This window comes from Neltuma alba, unplaced genomic scaffold (genome assembly GCF_004799145.2).
Source record: "Neltuma alba isolate B1F8T4 unplaced genomic scaffold, ASM479914v2 tig00010165_pilon, whole genome shotgun sequence".
NCBI lineage: Eukaryota > Viridiplantae > Streptophyta > Magnoliopsida > Fabales > Fabaceae > Neltuma > Neltuma alba.
The window spans coordinates 756,724-775,647 of NW_021635110.1; the positions used below are offsets into that span (position 1 = coordinate 756,724).

The 18,924-nt window shown below is 36.4% G+C and overlaps 1 pseudogene; it reads left to right on the forward strand.

Moving 5' to 3' along the window:
• LOC114754593 (uncharacterized) overlaps positions 1 to 18,924 on the forward strand; it is a 57,599-nt pseudogene that overhangs the window by 37,820 nt on the left and 855 nt on the right.

Here is an 18,924-nt window from a genome sequence, read left to right on the forward strand (position 1 = left end):
CATTTTTGCGTTCTGGATCCGAATCTAACGTTACTGATACGAAGAGGTTGGCCGCGGCGAACTATTCCAGAGAGGTATTCTAGTGAGATTTTGAAAGTTGGCCCCGGCGAACTATTCCAGAATAGCCACTGATGCACATTTTCAGACTTTTTGCCACAGCACAGCATTTTCTTAGAAACTCTCATGTTGTGTAATGCTTTGGTCTTCAATCTTGGCTCTAATTCTCAAGTGTCCTACAATAAAAAGCAACAATTTGAAGTATCAATTGTCCTAGAAATCAATTGAATACAATTAATAACCAATTATGACAATTTTACCCTCAAAAAGACACTAACTCAAAGTAAGGACTCTTAATCTAAATTAAGCACAATTATCATTAAAAGGAGCCAAAACCTATGATAAAAACCCTTAAAATGATATGAAATAACATAGAATAAATGGGTTCAATCAATATGTCCAGATTCAATGAATAATAAAGGGTGGACGTGTATATATATATAAATTCGTATATATATACATATTATATAAATATAAGAGATATTAATTATTAGATTTAATTTATAAGGATAAATTAGATCTATATCAATTTTAAATTGGTAAGATATAATATAATATCTCAAATTTGATTTATGAGAATAAATCAAATATAATTCCGTCATATCTTTATTTTGAATTAAATAAATAGGTGAATTAAATCTGTGGGACAGATTTAATATAAACCATATTTATTTAATTGTTTTCTTATCTAATTAGGTAATATTTGATATTGTATTAATTTCGAAATTAATTTAGGATTAATTTTAAAATCAAATATCATTCATAATACCTATAGCATCCTATATATTTGATATTAGGAGCTAGGGTTTTGAGGGGGAGAGTGAAAAAACTTGTAGATAAGAGACGGCCAAAAATAGAGAAGGGAGGACGGATTCTTTGAACATACACCCTAGAAGGACAAGAGACGCTAGCACGTCGTTCGTGATTGGAACGCTGTTCGTGTGGATACCGGTAGAGGAAGCCGATTTGAGTTGTTGACTTTGAGCGATAAAAGAGGCGAGCAGAGGCATCCTGAATGGCGGAATCCCCGAGCCACCAAGAAATCGAACAACGAAGGTAATTCTTCTTACTACTTGACTTAAACACAATCGGTAGATCCGGGCAAGGGATTGAAAAATTTAAATTTATTTTCTGTTGCGCGTCTTTCAATTCCCTTCAGTCGTTACCTGAAATCAATGAAGTCATGACTTGAAGTCATAGAAAGCATCAAGTCAGGAAAGGAGGTTGAGGTTGTGACCTAAAATCAGTGAGGTCACAACCTAAATTCATAAAAAACCCTCCTTCCCTATCAAAACCACAACTTAAGTCATGACCTAAGATAGTGAGGTCACAAAATGCTACCAATGAAAAATTTTCAAAGCCTAAGCAAATTTCAACCAGTAAAACCTTTTCAGCAAGTACCAAAACAGTCAAAGATGATCCAATTCACAGCAATTCACCATCCAAAATCAATTCAAGACCAAAGAATGATGATGAAAGATTGGATACCAAAAAGGGTTTTCTAAAAAAAATTTGCCAAAAATTTGAAGTAAACATAGAAACCATACAACACTGGCAATGCAACAATGCTAAGTAAAACCCTCTCCCACACTTAAACTTGATAGTGTCCTCACTATCAAAAGGAAAGGGACAAAGAACAACAACCAAACAAAAAGCTTAGAAAACCAAACATCCATTGCAATAAAGTTTGAATACACCAAAGTTAAACTTTTAACTACAAAGTTTTAGGACAGAGTAATAAGAAAAAACAAGACACTAAGTAGAAAAGCTCTCAATCTTCAGTAGCAGCGGCATCAGAAGACTGTCCCGAACCCTCACTGAAATAGCTTGTGGCAGGAATGGAACTTTGCCAAAAGGCTTGTGATTTGACCAAATTTTACTATATTAATTCATGTCTAATTGCATGTTTTTAGAGGAATTAATTGGTTTAAAATGCATGTTTTGATATGAATTGTAGTAATTTATAACTGTGGGTTTGATTTCTTATTAAGCACTTTAAAGGGGCAAAATTGTCAAATTATGCATTATTTTAATTAATCATCATTTGCAAAGTTGAATTAGATATTACAAGTGTTTAATTTGATTTTTAGGTCAAAGGTCAAATGAAAAATACCTCCAAAGGACTTAAGTTCAAGAAAATCAGAGTTGAGGCCCAACAGATTACAGGAATTCCATAAAAGGTTCATTTTGATTAGTTAGCTACGATGAAGAGGATGTTTAGTCGTGATAAAAAGGATGCTAACATAGAATCAAGTTTTAAATCTCAGATTGTGATTTTGGGAAACATATCACACGAGCCAGCTGCCATTCACTATCCAGACATTCCTATTTTTCATTTCCTAGGGTTCTTTAAGGGTTCTTGAGGTTCTCCTATTGATTTCCATCAATCTTCACCCCTTTCTCACCTCATTCCATCAATTTTCTGCATCATCCATCATCTATCTTCATCTGTTATGGCTAGTACTATGATTTCAGAGCTTGGAGGAGCTGTTTCTGAGGTCATAAGAGGCTAGAACGTTTTTTCCTGAGGAGTTTTGATGAGGGCCTGAGCTTGGGACTTAATTTGAAGAGTTTTACTTCATATTTTCTATTACTTTAATAGCATTTCAGTTGTTCTTTGATAGAATTTCCGTACTATTATTAAAGTTAAACCTTAATGATTTAATCTTGTTATTTTGGATTGAATTCTGAGAATTTATGCCTTGGTATTCATTTTGTAATGAGAATTCTGTATTTAGTCTTGTGAATGTGATTGGAGTTCACTCAAAATTCGATTTTGATTAAGTGTGCTACCTTGCTAGCATAATTGGTTATTGTGTTCAAGTTGTAGTTACCATTGCATCAATCTCGCCAAGTGTGCATTTGTGAGCGTGGTTAGTTTTTTGTGAATCTGTAGGTAAAAGTTTTCACTGGCATACTAATTTTCCTAAGTTTGGAAGGTTTTCTAAACTAGTTAAGTTTGGTTTTCAAGTATAACTCCCATTATAATTTGTAGTGATGGAGGCTTAATCAATTCTGTAAGGGGCATTTTTATCAATTAAGTTTACAAACTATCCATTTGATTGCTTTCTTGCGATGTTGTTTTAATTCACTAAAAGAAAAAGACCAAAAAGACTTTTCTACTTCCTATTTCATTTCTTTGAAATTTAATTCAGTTTTACAATCCCCTTGATTTTATCTTTTCGTACGGTTTTGTCACTTAGATTGCATAGGAACAAGTCAGGCTCCTCGAAGTGAACATGACCCAGATTGTACCCGTACAATGCATTCCTATCCGGAACTAATCATTTTTGAGAGCCTATAATGACTAAGGCTTTATCAAACTGGCGCCGTTACCGAAGAGCCATTGATTTAGTTCCTCGTGTAATTTTGGTGTTAACTTAAGTGTTGAGCTTGGGTTCAAACCATGTGATCGACACTGTCTAGTAGTTGCATTTACATTTCTTTTGTCTTAGAGTCTGTAGTGTTGAGTATAGTGTTTGTTTCTTTTACATAGAAAATTTGTAGAAAACTCATGATGCAGCCTTGTTGTTAGGCTCTCAACAATAACTAAGCTAACTGCATTATAGGGCAACTAGCCTAGGTGTTGATCTCTTTGAGGAGCCAGTTGCCAACTACTAGCTAACTAGGTGTTAATTACAACTTAACCAAGAAAAATAACAGAATTGAATTACCTATTCTAAACTAAAGAAAGATAACTATTGTTTATGATTTCAGGTTTTATTGTGGAATGGATGATGGATGTAGTGAATCTCTTTGATAATTGACTTAGCTATACTTCCTTGTTTCACTTGTGTTAAGTTCAATTGTATCTCACTAAGCCAACACTCTTAGTACCTAATTAACATTGTTAAACCTAACTGGTTAATTGGATGAAGTGCTTTAGGACTTAGCTTATATTGAATTCATAGTGGCTCTTTAACTCTCAACTAAACCTAGATACTTAGCACATTCGATTGGAAGCTTCAAGAACATGAACAATCAATCACAATAGACAGAAGGACTACAAGGCAATTGACTATTCATTGAAGGTAAATCCAATACAAGTAATCAGAATCCAAATCAAGCATACCAGCACCAATTCTCAATATATACATCAATTGAACCATAACTAACATACATAAAGAGTAAAAACTGAAATTAAACACAATCAAGCTTCCCTTAATCTTTAAAAACTCAGAATAACTTCATTAATCATCAAAAAGTGGACGAATTCAACTTCTTAGACTGGAGAATAGCTACACCGAGCTCCTGGTCCTCCAATGGCCATTGATTGCTGAACTGATGGTAGAAATGGATTAGTTAATGGAAAAGAGGAAGAACAATCAGTGAAAATAGATGGAATAGGGTTAGAAATGGTGGATGGGATGAAAATAGAGGTGGAGAAGACTGAGAGAACGAGATTTGGATGAAGAAACCAAAAATCTGGATATGAATAATCCCCCCTCTGCTGAATGCGCACGATCTAGTTTAAATATGAAAATTTGGCGTTTTCGTCTCGACTAATGAATATGTTAGTCACAACAAAGGATAAAACGACACTGTATGAATAAGTGACTTTGCTTCCTTCATAATGATAGTTCGTCGCGACGAATTCCATATTTGGTCGTGACTAAATGAGGTAGAATGGTCATTGGGTGTTGATAAAACTATTTGCAATGCATGTTAACCAAGGGATCAAAAGCACACTGATTGAGCTCAAGATATTATTATCTTTTCATTACATTATCCATGATTTTGTGGTATTTTCTAGCCCTTTTTAATGATAATTGTGCTTAATTCAGATTAAGAGTCCTTACTTTAAATTAGTGTCTTTTTTAGGATAAAATTGTCATAATTGGTTATTAATTGTATTCAATTGATTTCTAGAACAATTGATACTTCAATTTGTTGCTTTTTATTGTAGGACACTAGAGATTGGGGCCAGAATTAAAGAACTCAAGGCACAAGAAGCAAGAGAGGAGTCTCTGCCTCAGTTCGCCACGGCACACTTCTGAGTTCACCGCGGCAAACATCATCTGTCGAAGCAAAGCTCTCTGCCATGGTTTGCCGCGGTGAACCCTTCGTATCAACAAATTTTAGACCCGACCATTTCAGGAAATTCTGACCTACCCACCCCAGGAACCGACCCATACACGCAATTTTCAGGTTAGAAACCCTATTTTGGGTATGGTGAGGTCAGACCCTTATTATTCGACCACCACCTAGGTTTCTATCATCATCTTCTCTCATCTCTCCCTCAGAACCCTAATCCTCCATCTCCATCTCCTTCACCTTCCATTTTCCTGCATTTCTTCTTCATCCACTTTCATTTCTGTCATCTCTGACCATTATGGCTGAAGATTTACCTCTGGTTGGAGCTGATTCCAAGGCTATGATGAGCTAAGCTTTTCAACTCTTGAAGATGGTGGAGTAGCATGAGTTTCCAGGCTTCAAAGGGGAGTTTTAGTTTTAATCTTTAGTTTTTAGCTAGGCATTTATGATTTCCTAGGTTTAGGAGTTGTAAAGTCTTAGTTAGATGCTTTGATTAATTCTGTAATCAGTGGTTACTGATTAACATTTGTAATTTGGATTGATTGATGTTGAACATTATGCTTAAATATATGTAGTTGCATATATGCTTATTGTAACTCTCATTATTCTCTCCTATCTTACATGGTTGTGTTTGGGTGCTGAGTTTATTGTGTGTTACATTAAGTCAATTGCATGATCATTCCAAATTTACACATTAGGGATGCTAAACAAAGTTTTCATTAATGAGTTCATTAATGAAAGCTTTGGACTCATTGAGTTAATGAGGTTCTTTTTAAGAAAACCTAATGGATTTTCAAACTCCTAGTATTTTAAGTGAACCATGAGTGCCAACAAAACCATTTTCAAGAGATTTCCTATCTATCACTTCCATTACATCATTATTATCTTAAAAACTCCAAAAACATAGTATCTTAGATTTGTTTTCATTGCATTCAACTTTGGCACATTTCATTAAATGTTAAAAACCCAAAAACCCCTTTTCATTACTTTGCATAGCATTTAGTCTAACTTAGGTAATTAATTAAGGCTCCCAAAAGAGAAACGACCCGAGTTTGCATTATACTGCATAGCTTGGATTTATTTTTGAGTGAGAACCCTAAAGTGAATGATAGAAAGGCTCTCTTCACACACACATACAAAATCACACAAAGCATACAAAAACATGTATAAAACCTCATAATTCCAATTATCAACTCCTATTCATAATGAAGACCAATTATACCTAAAATATGCAATTATGAACTACAAAAGCGTAAGTTTAGGACTAGAGATGTATGCAAATAATGGGACTTATCAACTCACAAATATCTTGATTTCCTTCAATTTTTGCGTTTGCATTTTCTTTATTAGTTCATTAGATTTCTTGCATCAATACTATGGTTGTTGACTTGGTTATTGCAATTTTCTAATCTATGTGTGGCTTCAATACTTTTGGTGTTATTAGTGCTCTGTTTTTGCTATTGCCCTGCTCTAAAGTCAATTCCGTCAAGATTTTTGGTCGTGATCAATACTTGCTTTGCTATGATGAACTTTCATTCCTTTTTCTGGGTTTGCTTCGGTGAACTTGTTTGTTGTGACCAAATCAAGTTTTGCTACGACCAAAACCTTTTTTGAGCTAAAAATTTGTTCTAAGTCTTGGCTAATACATACTTACTCCACATTTCATTTGAGTGTATAGTTATATTCATTCATCATTCATTCATTCCCTATACCCTTGCACTGTACTCATTCATCCATTTTTATTTAAGTTGCTTTGTATGCAAGGAACTTTTACATCTCTTGATTGTGCATGTGAAGAAGGATTGAATCATTAGTGCCTTATCAACTTGAGTTGGAGAGACATTTAAGAAGGTTGAGGAGAGAGCGTAGGATAGCAACCATTAATCCCCACAATCCTGACCCATCTACTGGCAAAGAGGAGGAAAACCTAGAAGAAACACTCGTAGAGATCACGATTATAAAAGGTACAGGTGGTAATAGGTCGAACCCAAATGACATTAGGCAAAATAAACCAATTGGGGGTAATGGGTTGAATGGTAATGGACATGAGGGAGCCGGGGAGAATATAGGATTTAATGGTACTAATGGGCCACAAAGGGTGAGAACTTACTCAGTCTGATGCTAATTTTGAACCTTTGCCCGGTGCTTTGCCTATTTTTGAAAATGATTTTGAACTGAAAGGTCAATTAATACACTCACTTCCTAAGTTCAATGGTTTGTCAGGTGAAAATCTATATACTCATTTGAAGTGTCTTCATATGTAATGCTTGTCTATGAAGCCAGCTAGGGCGAGAATTGAAGATGTGCTTTGGAAAGTTTTTCACCTATCTCTGGAGGGGAAAGCCAAAGAGTGGTATGTGAATCTGCCATTATATATGGACAACCTGTATGAATCTTGGACTACATTGAGGAGAGCTTTTCTTGATAAATACTTTCCATCTACTAAGATCTCTGCTACTAGAAAGGAGATATCTTCTGCTAGGAAAGAGGAAGGAGAAACTTTCTTTCAATTTTGGAGCTGATTCGAAGATATGCTTACCAAGTGCCGAAATCACCAGATTATTGAGGAGCACCTTGTCTAGTATTTCTATAATGTGTTATTGCCATACGATGCTGAGATATTAGATGCTGCAGCTAACAGATCAGTTGAGTTAATGGAGACACAAGTTGCTTAGGCCTTAATTCGCACCTTTGCCTTGAACAACCAACATGTGAGCCCTAGAGATGCTAGAGGGTACAAAGGAGACAGGGATCGGCTTCTTGTCAAACTAGCTCAAGATATGGCTAAATTAGCTTCCACAGTTCATAATCTAAGGAGTAATCAGCCTCACACTAAGCCTCTAGCCTTGGTTGCTGCTTCTTGCAGCATATATGATTCCCCAATGGATAGAACTGATGGTTGTATCAGTCTCGTTGAAAATGTATCTGTTATGTGTCAACAAAGGTCAAACCAACACCAAAAATAGGATCCATATTTGAATACTTATAACCCCGGGTGGAAGGATCACCCTAACTTCAAGTGGGGGGGAGGCAACAATCAAGATCAAGTTGGGAATTACCAAGGAAATAACTACAAGGTGGTTCCTTAGGTAACTATCAGAGACCTAATCCCTTTACCACTGTAGTTCTAGTTAATCCTCCATAACAACCAAGTAGTGGGAGTAGTGAGTTGCAAATTATCTTGAAAGGGATTGAGAACTTGTCTAGCCAAATGTGATGCGATACAGCAAGCTAACTCCTCAACTTCCAATGATCCATTGCAAATCCCAACTGGACCAATCACAAGAGCAAGAGCTAAAAGAATTAAGGAAGCTTTGAGTGGGCTAGTGCAAGACACCTTGACAAAGCAAATGGCATTTATTGGAGTATCAAATCTGGATAAAAATGCTGAGGATGTCACTAATGTCATTTGGGCTGAAAATGGAGCTACTGATCATATCTTGGGCTTGGAGACTTCAATTTAAGGAGCTTGGATCAAGTACAACACATGAGAAGACTCATTTGGGCCTAATTAATCATATTTTGGGCTTGATATGCTGATTATATTTCATTAAATGCATTTGTGCGAAAATTCATAATTAGTTGGCAGATTTGACTTTTGAATTTCCAAGTTACCTAAATCAAGTCCTTATGAATTTATTATGTTTTGATTTTCTAGATTGCATTTAATGCTTTTTAGGTCAGATCTTGAATGTATCCTCTATAAGATATTGTAACCCTCATTTTGGGAGGGGATTTGGAATTTTGAATGAAAACTTGCATTTTGCAATTTCTGATTGAGAGGAGTTCTCTCTAGGGTTCTTCATTGAACTAACAGACTTATCAAGGCTTGATCAATCTTGTGGCGTCTTTCAACACTTCGGGTCCTTGTTCTTCCGTGTTCAAGGGTTCAAGTAGATCACCAAACCTTTGTTTACGTTCTTGGGGTGCGTATATTCAGATCGGTTGTGGGTTCGTGGGATTTTTCCCTTGTGGGTTCTCACCATCTTGGTATCAGAGCTTTGGATCTAAACTCAGGTCATATTTTTCTGTTAGTTTACCTTCATTTTCGTTCTTCATTTGGTGCCTTTTCTTGTGTCTGTTCGTCTTCTGCGTTTCTGTTCATCACCGAAATTGTCATCCTTGTCCATTCACTTTTCCGTTGAGTTTTGTGAAGTTTAATAGGTCATTTTCATAGTTCGGAATCCCTTCTTTCGTCTCGTTTTGGTTTCATCTAAATCCGACTTTTGTAGGGCAAGTTATACCCATTTGAAAAGGACGCGTTTTCTGGAATTTCTGGGTTCAGATTGCTTGTTCTGTTTTGTTTATGGTATTTTTGTGATTTTCCTTGCATTATTCAGTGAAAAAAAAAAGAAAAGAAAAGGGAAAAGACAAGAAAAAAAAGGAAAAAAAAAAGGTACCCAAAAAGAAAGGGACAGAAAAAAAAAACGAAAAGAAATTATAGTGCTGGCAGTGTTTTGAGCAAATCATCTTCATATCCAAATTCTATTTTGGCTTTTGCAATACTTGTGTCAATTGAGTTTCTGACTTTTCTTGAAGGTCCATATTCAATACTCTTAATTTCTCAAAGTTCCTAAGTGTTGGCTGATTCTGCATATTGTGATTGCTTTGTTTAAATTGTTTAGTTCTTTAAAGAGCCTCAAGAGGGATTTCAGAGTGGAAAAAGGCAAGAGTGATATACCTCAATTTAAAAGCCAAGTTTGAGTGAAACACGAGTGTTGAGTGTCATTCTTGAGGGAAACACGTGAGGAAATTTGTGAGGAACTTTACTTCACTAACATAATTAATTTTCCTTGAAGTCACAATGTCTAATGCAGATGGGACATCTGGTGGTAGTGGAAATCCAATGAATATTGAAGACACCCTTAGGGCAATGCAGCAACATTTTCAACGGATGAATGTGGTTTATGGAGAGATAAGGGATAGAATGGATAGACAAGATGAAAGGATTGTAAATCTGCAAAGAGCCCAACCTAAACCTAGAAGGCATGGAAGGCAAAGGGAGGTTTCTATGGATGACTTTGAATCTGAAAATAACAAAGTTGGTGGTAGTGAGGATGAAGTCAATTCTGAATCTGAAGTTGAACTGATAAGGAATAGGCATAGAGGGGATAGGTATGGGAGAAGATATGGGAGAAATAACCCAAGGGAGAGAGATAGAGTAGATGGGAACCTTGGGAGCATCAAAATGAAGATACCATCATTCCAAGGTAGAAATGATCCTGAAGCCTACTTAGAGTGGGAAAAGAAAATAGAAATGATCTTTGAGTGTCATAATTATTCTGAAGCTAAAAAGGTGAAGTTGGCAGCAATAGAATTCACTGATTATGCCATTGTTTGGTGGGATAAATTGGGTATTAATAGGAGGAATAATGGAGAGAGGCCTGTAACAACTTGGAGCGAAATGAAAGCTCTAATGAAGAAGAGATTTGTTCCCAACCATTATTTTAGAGAGCTTTATCAAAAGTTGCAGACCCTTACACAAGGTCCTAGGAGTGTAGAGGAGTACAATAAGGAGATGGAATTGGCCATGATAAGAGCTAATGTGCAAGAAGATAGAGAAGCAACAATGGCCCGATTTCTAAGTGGGTTGAACAAAGATATAGCTGATATAGTTGAATTGCATCATTATGTAGAACTAGAAGACATGGTGCATATGGCTATTAAGGTGGAAAAGCAACTCAAGCGAAAAGGTGCTTCAAAATTTCATTCTGGATCAACTTCTTCTTTCAAACAGAATTGGAAGAAAGGAGAAAAAGCTATCCAAAAGGAGACCACTAGAGGCAAAGAAGAAGCTTCATCAAAGAGCAAAGGTAAATCTGATTCCCAAACTTCTAGAAATAGGGATATAAAATGTTTCAAGTGTTTGGGTACAGGTCATATTGCTTCTCAATGCCCCAACAAGAGAGTTATGATTCTGAAAAATAATGAAGTTGTGACTGAAAGTGAGAGTGAAAGTGATGACTCCATGCCCCTACTTGAAGATGCTAGTGATGATGGGATTGAGTATGCTGTGGAAGGAGAATGCCTTGTGGTTAGAAGAGCCTTGAATTGTCAAGTGAAGGAAGATGAGTTGAATGAGCAAAGGGAAAATATTTTCCATACTCGCTGCCTCATTAATAACAAGGTATGTAGTTTGATAATTGATGGTGGGAGTGTTACAAATGTTGCAAGCACTACAATGGTTGAGAAATTACATTTGCCCACTGTTAGACACCCTAGACCATACAAGCTGCAATGGCTGAATGAATGTGGGGAGATTAAAGTTGATAAGCAAGTTCTTGTTTCTTTTTCAATTGGGAAGTTTGTGATGAAGTATTATGTGATGTTGTTCCTATGCATGCTGGACATATACTTTTGGGAAGACCTTGGGAATTTGATAGAAAGGTAAAGAAAGATGGGCTTACAAATAGATATTCTTTTGTAATGAACAACAGACCCATTACTCTTGTACCATTGACCCCAAAGCAAGTGTATGAGGATCAACTTAAGATGAAAAAAGAGAGAGATAAAAAAGAGAGTGATATGAAAAATGTGAGAGAGACATCAAAAAGAAATGGGAGTGAAAAGGAGAGAAAAGATGAGAGTTCAAAAAAAGAATTTCAGAAAAAAAATGAAGAGAGAAAAGAGAAAAAGAAATTGAGTTTTTATGCAAAAGAAAGTGAAGTGAGGAATGCCTTTTTGGCTGAACAACATTTGCTTCTCCTTGTTTACAAGGAATCCTTTTTGGATACTAATGACATTAACTCTTCCTTTCCAAGTGTTGTTAGTTCTTTATTGCAGGAATATGTTGATGTGTTCCCAGAGGAGATTCCACCTGGATTACCACCCATTAGAGGAATTGAGCATCAAATTGATTTCATTCCAGGAGCAACAATTCCTAATAGGCCAGCCTATAGAAGCAATCCAGAAGAGACAAAGGAACTTCAAAGGCAAGTGGAAGAGCTCATGGCAAGGGGATATGTTAGAGAAAGCTTGAGTCCTTGTGCTGTTCCGGTACTTTTGGTCCCAAAGAAAGATGGAACTTGGAGGATGTGCATTGATTGCAGAGCTGTGAATAACATCACTATAAAGTATCGCCATCCCATTCCTAGATTAGATGATATGCTTGATGAATTGCATGGTTCTATTGTCTTTTCTAAGATTGATTTGAAATCTGGATACCATCAAATTAGAATGAGGGAAGGGGATGAATGGAAAACTGCTTTCAAAACAAAACATGGTTTGTATGAATGGTTAGTTATGCCATTTGGGTTAACTAATGCACCTAGTACTTTCATGAGATTAATGAATCATGTTTTGCGTGCTTTCATTGGGAAATTTGTTGTGGTTTATTTTGATGACATTCTGATTTACAGCAAGAATCTTGATGAGCATTTGAATCATTTGCATTGTGTGCTTGATGTTTTGAGAAAGGAAAAATTGTTTGCAAATATGAAGAAGTGTGATTTTTGTATGGATAAAATTGTTTTTCTTGGCTTTGTGGTGAGTGCTAAAGGAATAGAAGTTGATGAAGAAAAGATAAGAGCTATTAAAGAATGGCCAACACCTAAAAGCATAACTGAGGTGAGAAGCTTTCATGGTTTGGCTAGTTTTTATAGGCGCTTTGTCAAAGATTTTAGCACACTTGCTGCACCACTCACTGAAGTTATTAAAAAGTCTGTTGGTTTTAAATGGGATAAAGAACAAGATGTTGCATTCATTAGGCTTAAGGATAAATTGTGTTCTGCACCTGTATTAGTATTGCCTAACTTTAACAAAACTTTTGAGATTGAATGTGATGCATCTGGAGTTGGAATAGGAGCTGTTTTGATGCAGGAAGGAAAGCCAATTGCTTATTTTAGTGAAAAGTTGAATGGAGCAGCCTTGAAGTATCCAACATATGACAAGGAGCTCTATGCACTTAAAAGAGCATTAGAGAATTGGCAACACTACCTTTGGCCTAAACAATTTGTAATTCATACTGATCATCAATCTTTGAAGCACATTAAGGGTCAAGGTAAGCTGAACAAGAGACATGCAAGGTGGCTGGAATTTATTGAGACATTTCCGTATGTCATCAGATACAAGAAAGGTAAAGAAAATGTGGTGGCTGATGCATTGTCAAGAAGGTATACTCTTCTTACTACTCTAAATGCTAGGTTGCTTGGTTTTGAATATATCAAGGAATTGTATGCCATTGATGCTGATTTTGCTGAAGTGTTTCTTGCTTGTGAAAAGAAAGCATTTGAAAAGTTTTATAGGATTGATGGATACTTGTTTAAAGAAAACAGATTGTGTGTGCCTCAATGTTCTTTGCGAGAATTACTTGTGAGAGAAGCACATGGGGGAGGATTAATGGGTCACTTTGGTGTGAAAAAGACTTTGGATGTTTTGCATGAACATTTCTTTTGGCCTAAAATGAAACGTGATGTGGAAAGAATCTGTGCTAAATGCATAACTTGTAAAAAGGCTAAATCTAGAGTCTTGCCACATGGTTTGTACACCCCATTACCTGTGCCTAGTGAACCTTGGGTAGATATATCAATGGATTTTATTTTGGGTTTACCTAGGTCAAGAAAGGGTATGGATTCCATATTTGTGGTTGTCGATAGATTTTCTAAAATGGCACATTTCATTGCTTGCCATAAAACTGATGATGCCACATACATTGCTGATTTGTTCTTTAAGGAAATTGTAAGACTTCATGGTGTTCCTAAAAGTATTGTTTCTGATAGGGATACAAAATTCTTGAGTCATTTTTGGAGGATTTTGTGGGGTAAGCTGGGTACTAAATTATTGTTTTCTACTGCTTGTCATCCACAAACTGATGGACAAACTGAGGTAGTTAATAGAACTTTAACTCAATTGCTTAGAACTGTGATTCAAAAGAACTTGAAGAATTGGGAAAATTGCTTGTCATTCATTGAATTTGCTTACAATAGGAGTGTGCACTCATCTACTGATTATTCTCCTTTTGAAATAGTGTATGGTTTTAATCCACTAACTCCCTTGGATTTATTACCATTGCCTATTGATGAGAGGGCCAGTCTTGATGGGACAAAAAAAGCTGAAACAGTGAAACAACTTCATCAAAAAGTGAAACAACAAATTGAAAAGAAAAATGAGCAATATGCATCCAAGGCTAACAAAGGAAGAAGGCGTGTTCTCTTTGAACCTGGTGATTGGGTGTGGGTGCATATGAGGAAAGAAAGATTTCCAGCTCAACGAAAGTCCAAATTAGCTCCAAGAGGAGATGGTCCATTTCAAGTGCTTGAAAGAATCAATGACAATGCTTACAAAATTGATTTACTTGGTAAGTATAATGTTAGTGCTACTTTCAATGTGGCTGATTTATCTCCTTTTGATGCAGGTGATGATTCGAGGTCGAATCCTTTTGAGGAGAGGGGGAATGATGCGATACAGCAAGCTAACTCCTCAACTTCCAATGATCCATTGCAAATCCCAACTGGACCAATCACAAGAGCAAGAGCTAAAAGAATTAAGGAAGCTTTGAGTGGGCTAGTGCAAGACACCTTGACAAAGCAAATGGCATTTATTGGAGTATCAAATCTGGATAAAAATGCTGAGGATGTCACTAATGTCATTTAGGCTGAAAATGGAGCTACTGATCATATCTTGGGCTTGGAGACTTCAATTTAAGGAGCTTGGATCAAGTACAACACATGAGAAGACTCATTTGGGCCTAATTAATCATATTTTGGGCTTGATATGCTGATTATATTTCATTAAATGCATTTGTGCGAAAATTCATAATTAGTTGGCAGATTTGACTTTTGAATTTCCAAGTTACCTAAATCAAGTCCTTATGAATTTATTATGTTTTGATTTTCTAGATTGCATTTAATGCTTTTTAGGTCAGATCTTGAATGTATCCTCTATAAGATATTGTAACCCTCATTTTGGGAGGGGATTTGGAATTTTGAATGAAAACTTGCATTTTGCAATTTCTGATTGAGAGGAGTTCTCTCTAGGGTTCTTCATTGAACTAACAGACTTATCAAGGCTTGATCAATCTTGTGGCGTCTTTCAACACTTCGGGTCCTTGTTCTTCCGTGTTCAAGGGTTCAAGTAGATCACCAAACCTTTGTTTACGTTCTTGGGGTGCGTATATTCAGATCGGTTGTGGGTTCGTGGGATTTTTCCCTTGTGGGTTCTCACCAAAATGTCCAAGAGTGACAGCAAGATAGCTTTCCTAGATAATAAGATGAGCCAGGTGGAAGAGAAGATGGTGGCTATGGGAAGTCAATTTGAGAACAACTTTGCTACTGTGTATTCAAAGATTGAACAACTTGAGACTAGACATGAGAATTTAAATGGGTTTGTCACTCAAATGTCCAATACCATGAATGATTAACAAGCTAAAGCTAGTGGTACAATACCTTCAAACACTGTCATAAATCCTAAGTCTCTCAATGCCATTGAGCTTAGGAGTGGGAAGCGGGTTCAGTTAGCTCAAGAGGAGGGCAACAATCATGAAGTAGAAAGCCCACCTCTCTCACCCACAAAGCTTACTGAAAGCTCTAAAAAGAAGGCATTACTCAAGAAATCCAATGATCCATGATGAGGTGATCAAGAGGTTGGTGACACTAATGAATGCCAAGAGGAGCAACCCAAGAAAGTACAGAACAATCAAAGAAAAGCTGCCATAAAGAAAGGAGAAATGAGCGAAGAGGGAGCCTTAATGCGTGATGGCAAGGAGGTAAATTCTAAAGAACTCCCTTTTCCCAATTCATATCTTATGTCTACAAGGATTGTAGCTTCTAAAACTTTGAAAGAGGTTGTGGATTTCTTTAACAAGCTTGAAGTGAATTTACCTTTCATAGATTTGATTAAGAATTCCCCACCTTTTGCTAGATACCTAAAAGAGCTTTACACGAATAAGAGGAAATTTAAACCCAATGAGTTAGTTCAAGTTAGTCCAAATGGTAAGATCTCGGTGCTTTCACTATTCCTTACACTATAAAGGTAAAGTTGCCATAGCGGGGCCTTACTTGATTTAGGGGCAGCTATAAATGATATGCCATTATTAGTATATAAAGCTTTAGGAGTTGGTATTCTACAGACCACTACTGTTACACTCTAGTTAGCTGATAGAACAACTAGGAAACCCGAGTGGATTTTAAAGGATATCTTAGTTCAGGTTAAGGGTTTGCTTTTTCTTGTTGACTTTTATGTGCTTGACATGGCTAATGAGTTGTCTCATGAATCAACACTCATTCTTAGTAGACCATTCTTGAGACTTTAGACATGATGATTCAAATGAAAGATGGTGCGATAACCATGGAGGTAGGAGAGTAAGTAGTTTCTTTCAATATTTATGAGGTAATGAGGCATCCATATAAGGATAACTCTCTTTTGGGTTTAAATGTTATTGATGTCGCTGTTGATGATGCTGTTTCTAAATTTGAATTGAGTGAGGTTATCTCTGATACCTTTGAATTTTATTCATGTAAGTCCTTACTTAATGAGGATAAAGCCCCTACTTTACTTTCTTCCCTTTATTCTTTTCCCTCTGCATGTTCATATGGCGGCAGTGAGACATGTGTTAACCATGCAATAGTTAATTGTACACAACCGACCCCACGTCTACTTGTATTGTCATCTTGTGGATCTAAATCTTACATTAGCACCATACCTCCAATTATCAGTGACAACTCTCTTGTAGAGGAACTTTCTGTTAGTATTGTAGGAGATTTAGATCTGGAAGAGAGGCAGAGCATTGTAATTTCTGAAGATGAAGCTTACTGTCTTCCTCATTCACCACGACGAGATAAGGTCTTAGTCATGACGAATAATTCTTTCTCGAGAGGTGTCAGCTCTGCTTCTTCATCTCACCGTGACGAAATTCACTAGTTGCATTGACGAATCCCTCACGGTGCTGCAAACTCAGAGTGCCCATCTACTATTGTTGTCCCACCTTTGCACTTGCTCCATAAAAGGAGCCTTGGTTTAAGGGCTATAGAGTTTCCTACTTCACCTTATGAACCAATTTCTTATACCATTTCTTCTCATACTTTGAAATATTTGTTTGATAGGGCCCTAACTTGTTTAAGTGGTGCAAATATGGTGTCCAAGGCCTTAGGGTTCATTCCATAGCAGAGTAGGGTGAGGGGAGTAATCTTGCACTTTCTTCTATTGATATTTCTTAATTAATTCCTTCTCTCGTCCAACCCTCTACTCTTGAGCTTAAACCCTTACCACCAAACCTTAAATATGTTTTCTTAGAGTCTAATGAGTAATTTCCAGTCATAATTGCTAACTACCTTTCCCTAGAAGAGGAAGACATATTGCTCAATGTTTTGAAAAAAATATGAGAAAGCCATAGAATGGACTCTAGCTGATATACCTAGTATTTGCCTAACCTTCTGCACTCATAGAATCCTTTTAGAGGAAGGAGAAAAACTAGTAAAACAAAACCAAAAAAGAGTCAATCATTTAATTAAGGAGGTAGTTAAGAAGGAGATATCAAAGCTCCTAAGTGCTGGAATTATTTACGCCATATCAGATAGTAAATGGGTTAATCCTGTTCAAGTAGTGCCCTAAAAGAGTGGGTTGATGGTAGTGAAAAATGAAAAGAATAAACTCATACCCATTAGAGTCCAAAATGCATGGCATGTCTATATTGAATATAGGAAACTTAATGATGCTACATGTAAAGACCACTTCCCCATCCCCTTTGTTGACCAAATGTTAGAAAGATTAGCAGGCAAATCCTACTATTATTTGGTTGATGGTTTTTCTGGTTATTTTCAGGTACCCATTACACTGGAGGACCATGAGAAGACAACATTCACTTGTGATTTTGGGACTAATGCTTATAAAAGAATGCCATTCAGACTTTGTAACGCCCTAGGAACTTTCCAAAGATGCATGATGTTGATCTTCAATGATTTCTTGGGGGATTGCATGGAGCTATTCATGGATGACTTCAGTATGTATGGTAACTCTTTTACTACATGTTTGTCTAGCTTGGAAAAGGTTTTACAAAGATGCATTGAAAAGAAGCTAGTTCTGAATTTTGAAAAATGTCACTTTATGGTCAATGGGGGCATAGTTTTGGGCCATTTGATTTCTTACAAAAGCATAGAAGTAGACAAGGCAAAAATTTAAATTATCTCTTCCCTCCCATATCCTACTAATCTTAAAGAAATTTGATCCTTTTTGGGGCATACAGGGTTTTATAGGAGATTTATAGAAGATTTTAGCAAAATTGCTTTACCACTTTTAAACCTTTTAAAAAATATGCAGAGTTTGAATTTAATGAAACCAGCAAAATTGCCTTTGATATCTTGAAAGCTAAGCTGATTTCTCCACCCATACTAGTTGCTCCAAATTGGGACTTGCATTTTGAGATTTCTTGTGATGCATCTAACTTTGCTGTTGGAGCCATGTTAGGACAGAAAGAGGATAAACTTTTAAGGGTGATCGCCTATGCATCAAAAACCTTGGATGCTACGCAAGTCAACCACATAACCATTGAGAAAGAGCTTTTTGCTGTAATTTTTGCTCTAGATAAATTTAGACCTTATTTGATTAATTTAATAGTTGTATTCACCGACCATGCAGCAGTATGGTATCTTTTTAAGAAACCATACTCAAAACCTCGATTGCTTCGTTAGGCTCTTCTCTTACAAGAGTTTGATCTTGAGATCAAGGACCAAGCCAGAGCTAAAAACCATGTGGCTGATCATTTGAGCCGGTTACCCTTAGACACAAGGGGAGTTGATAAATCTAACCTTTTTTTTTTATTCTTTTCCTGATAAGATATTATGTTCTATAGCTCTTAGGGAGTCTTGGTATGCTCATATTGTAAATTATCTCATGACTGGA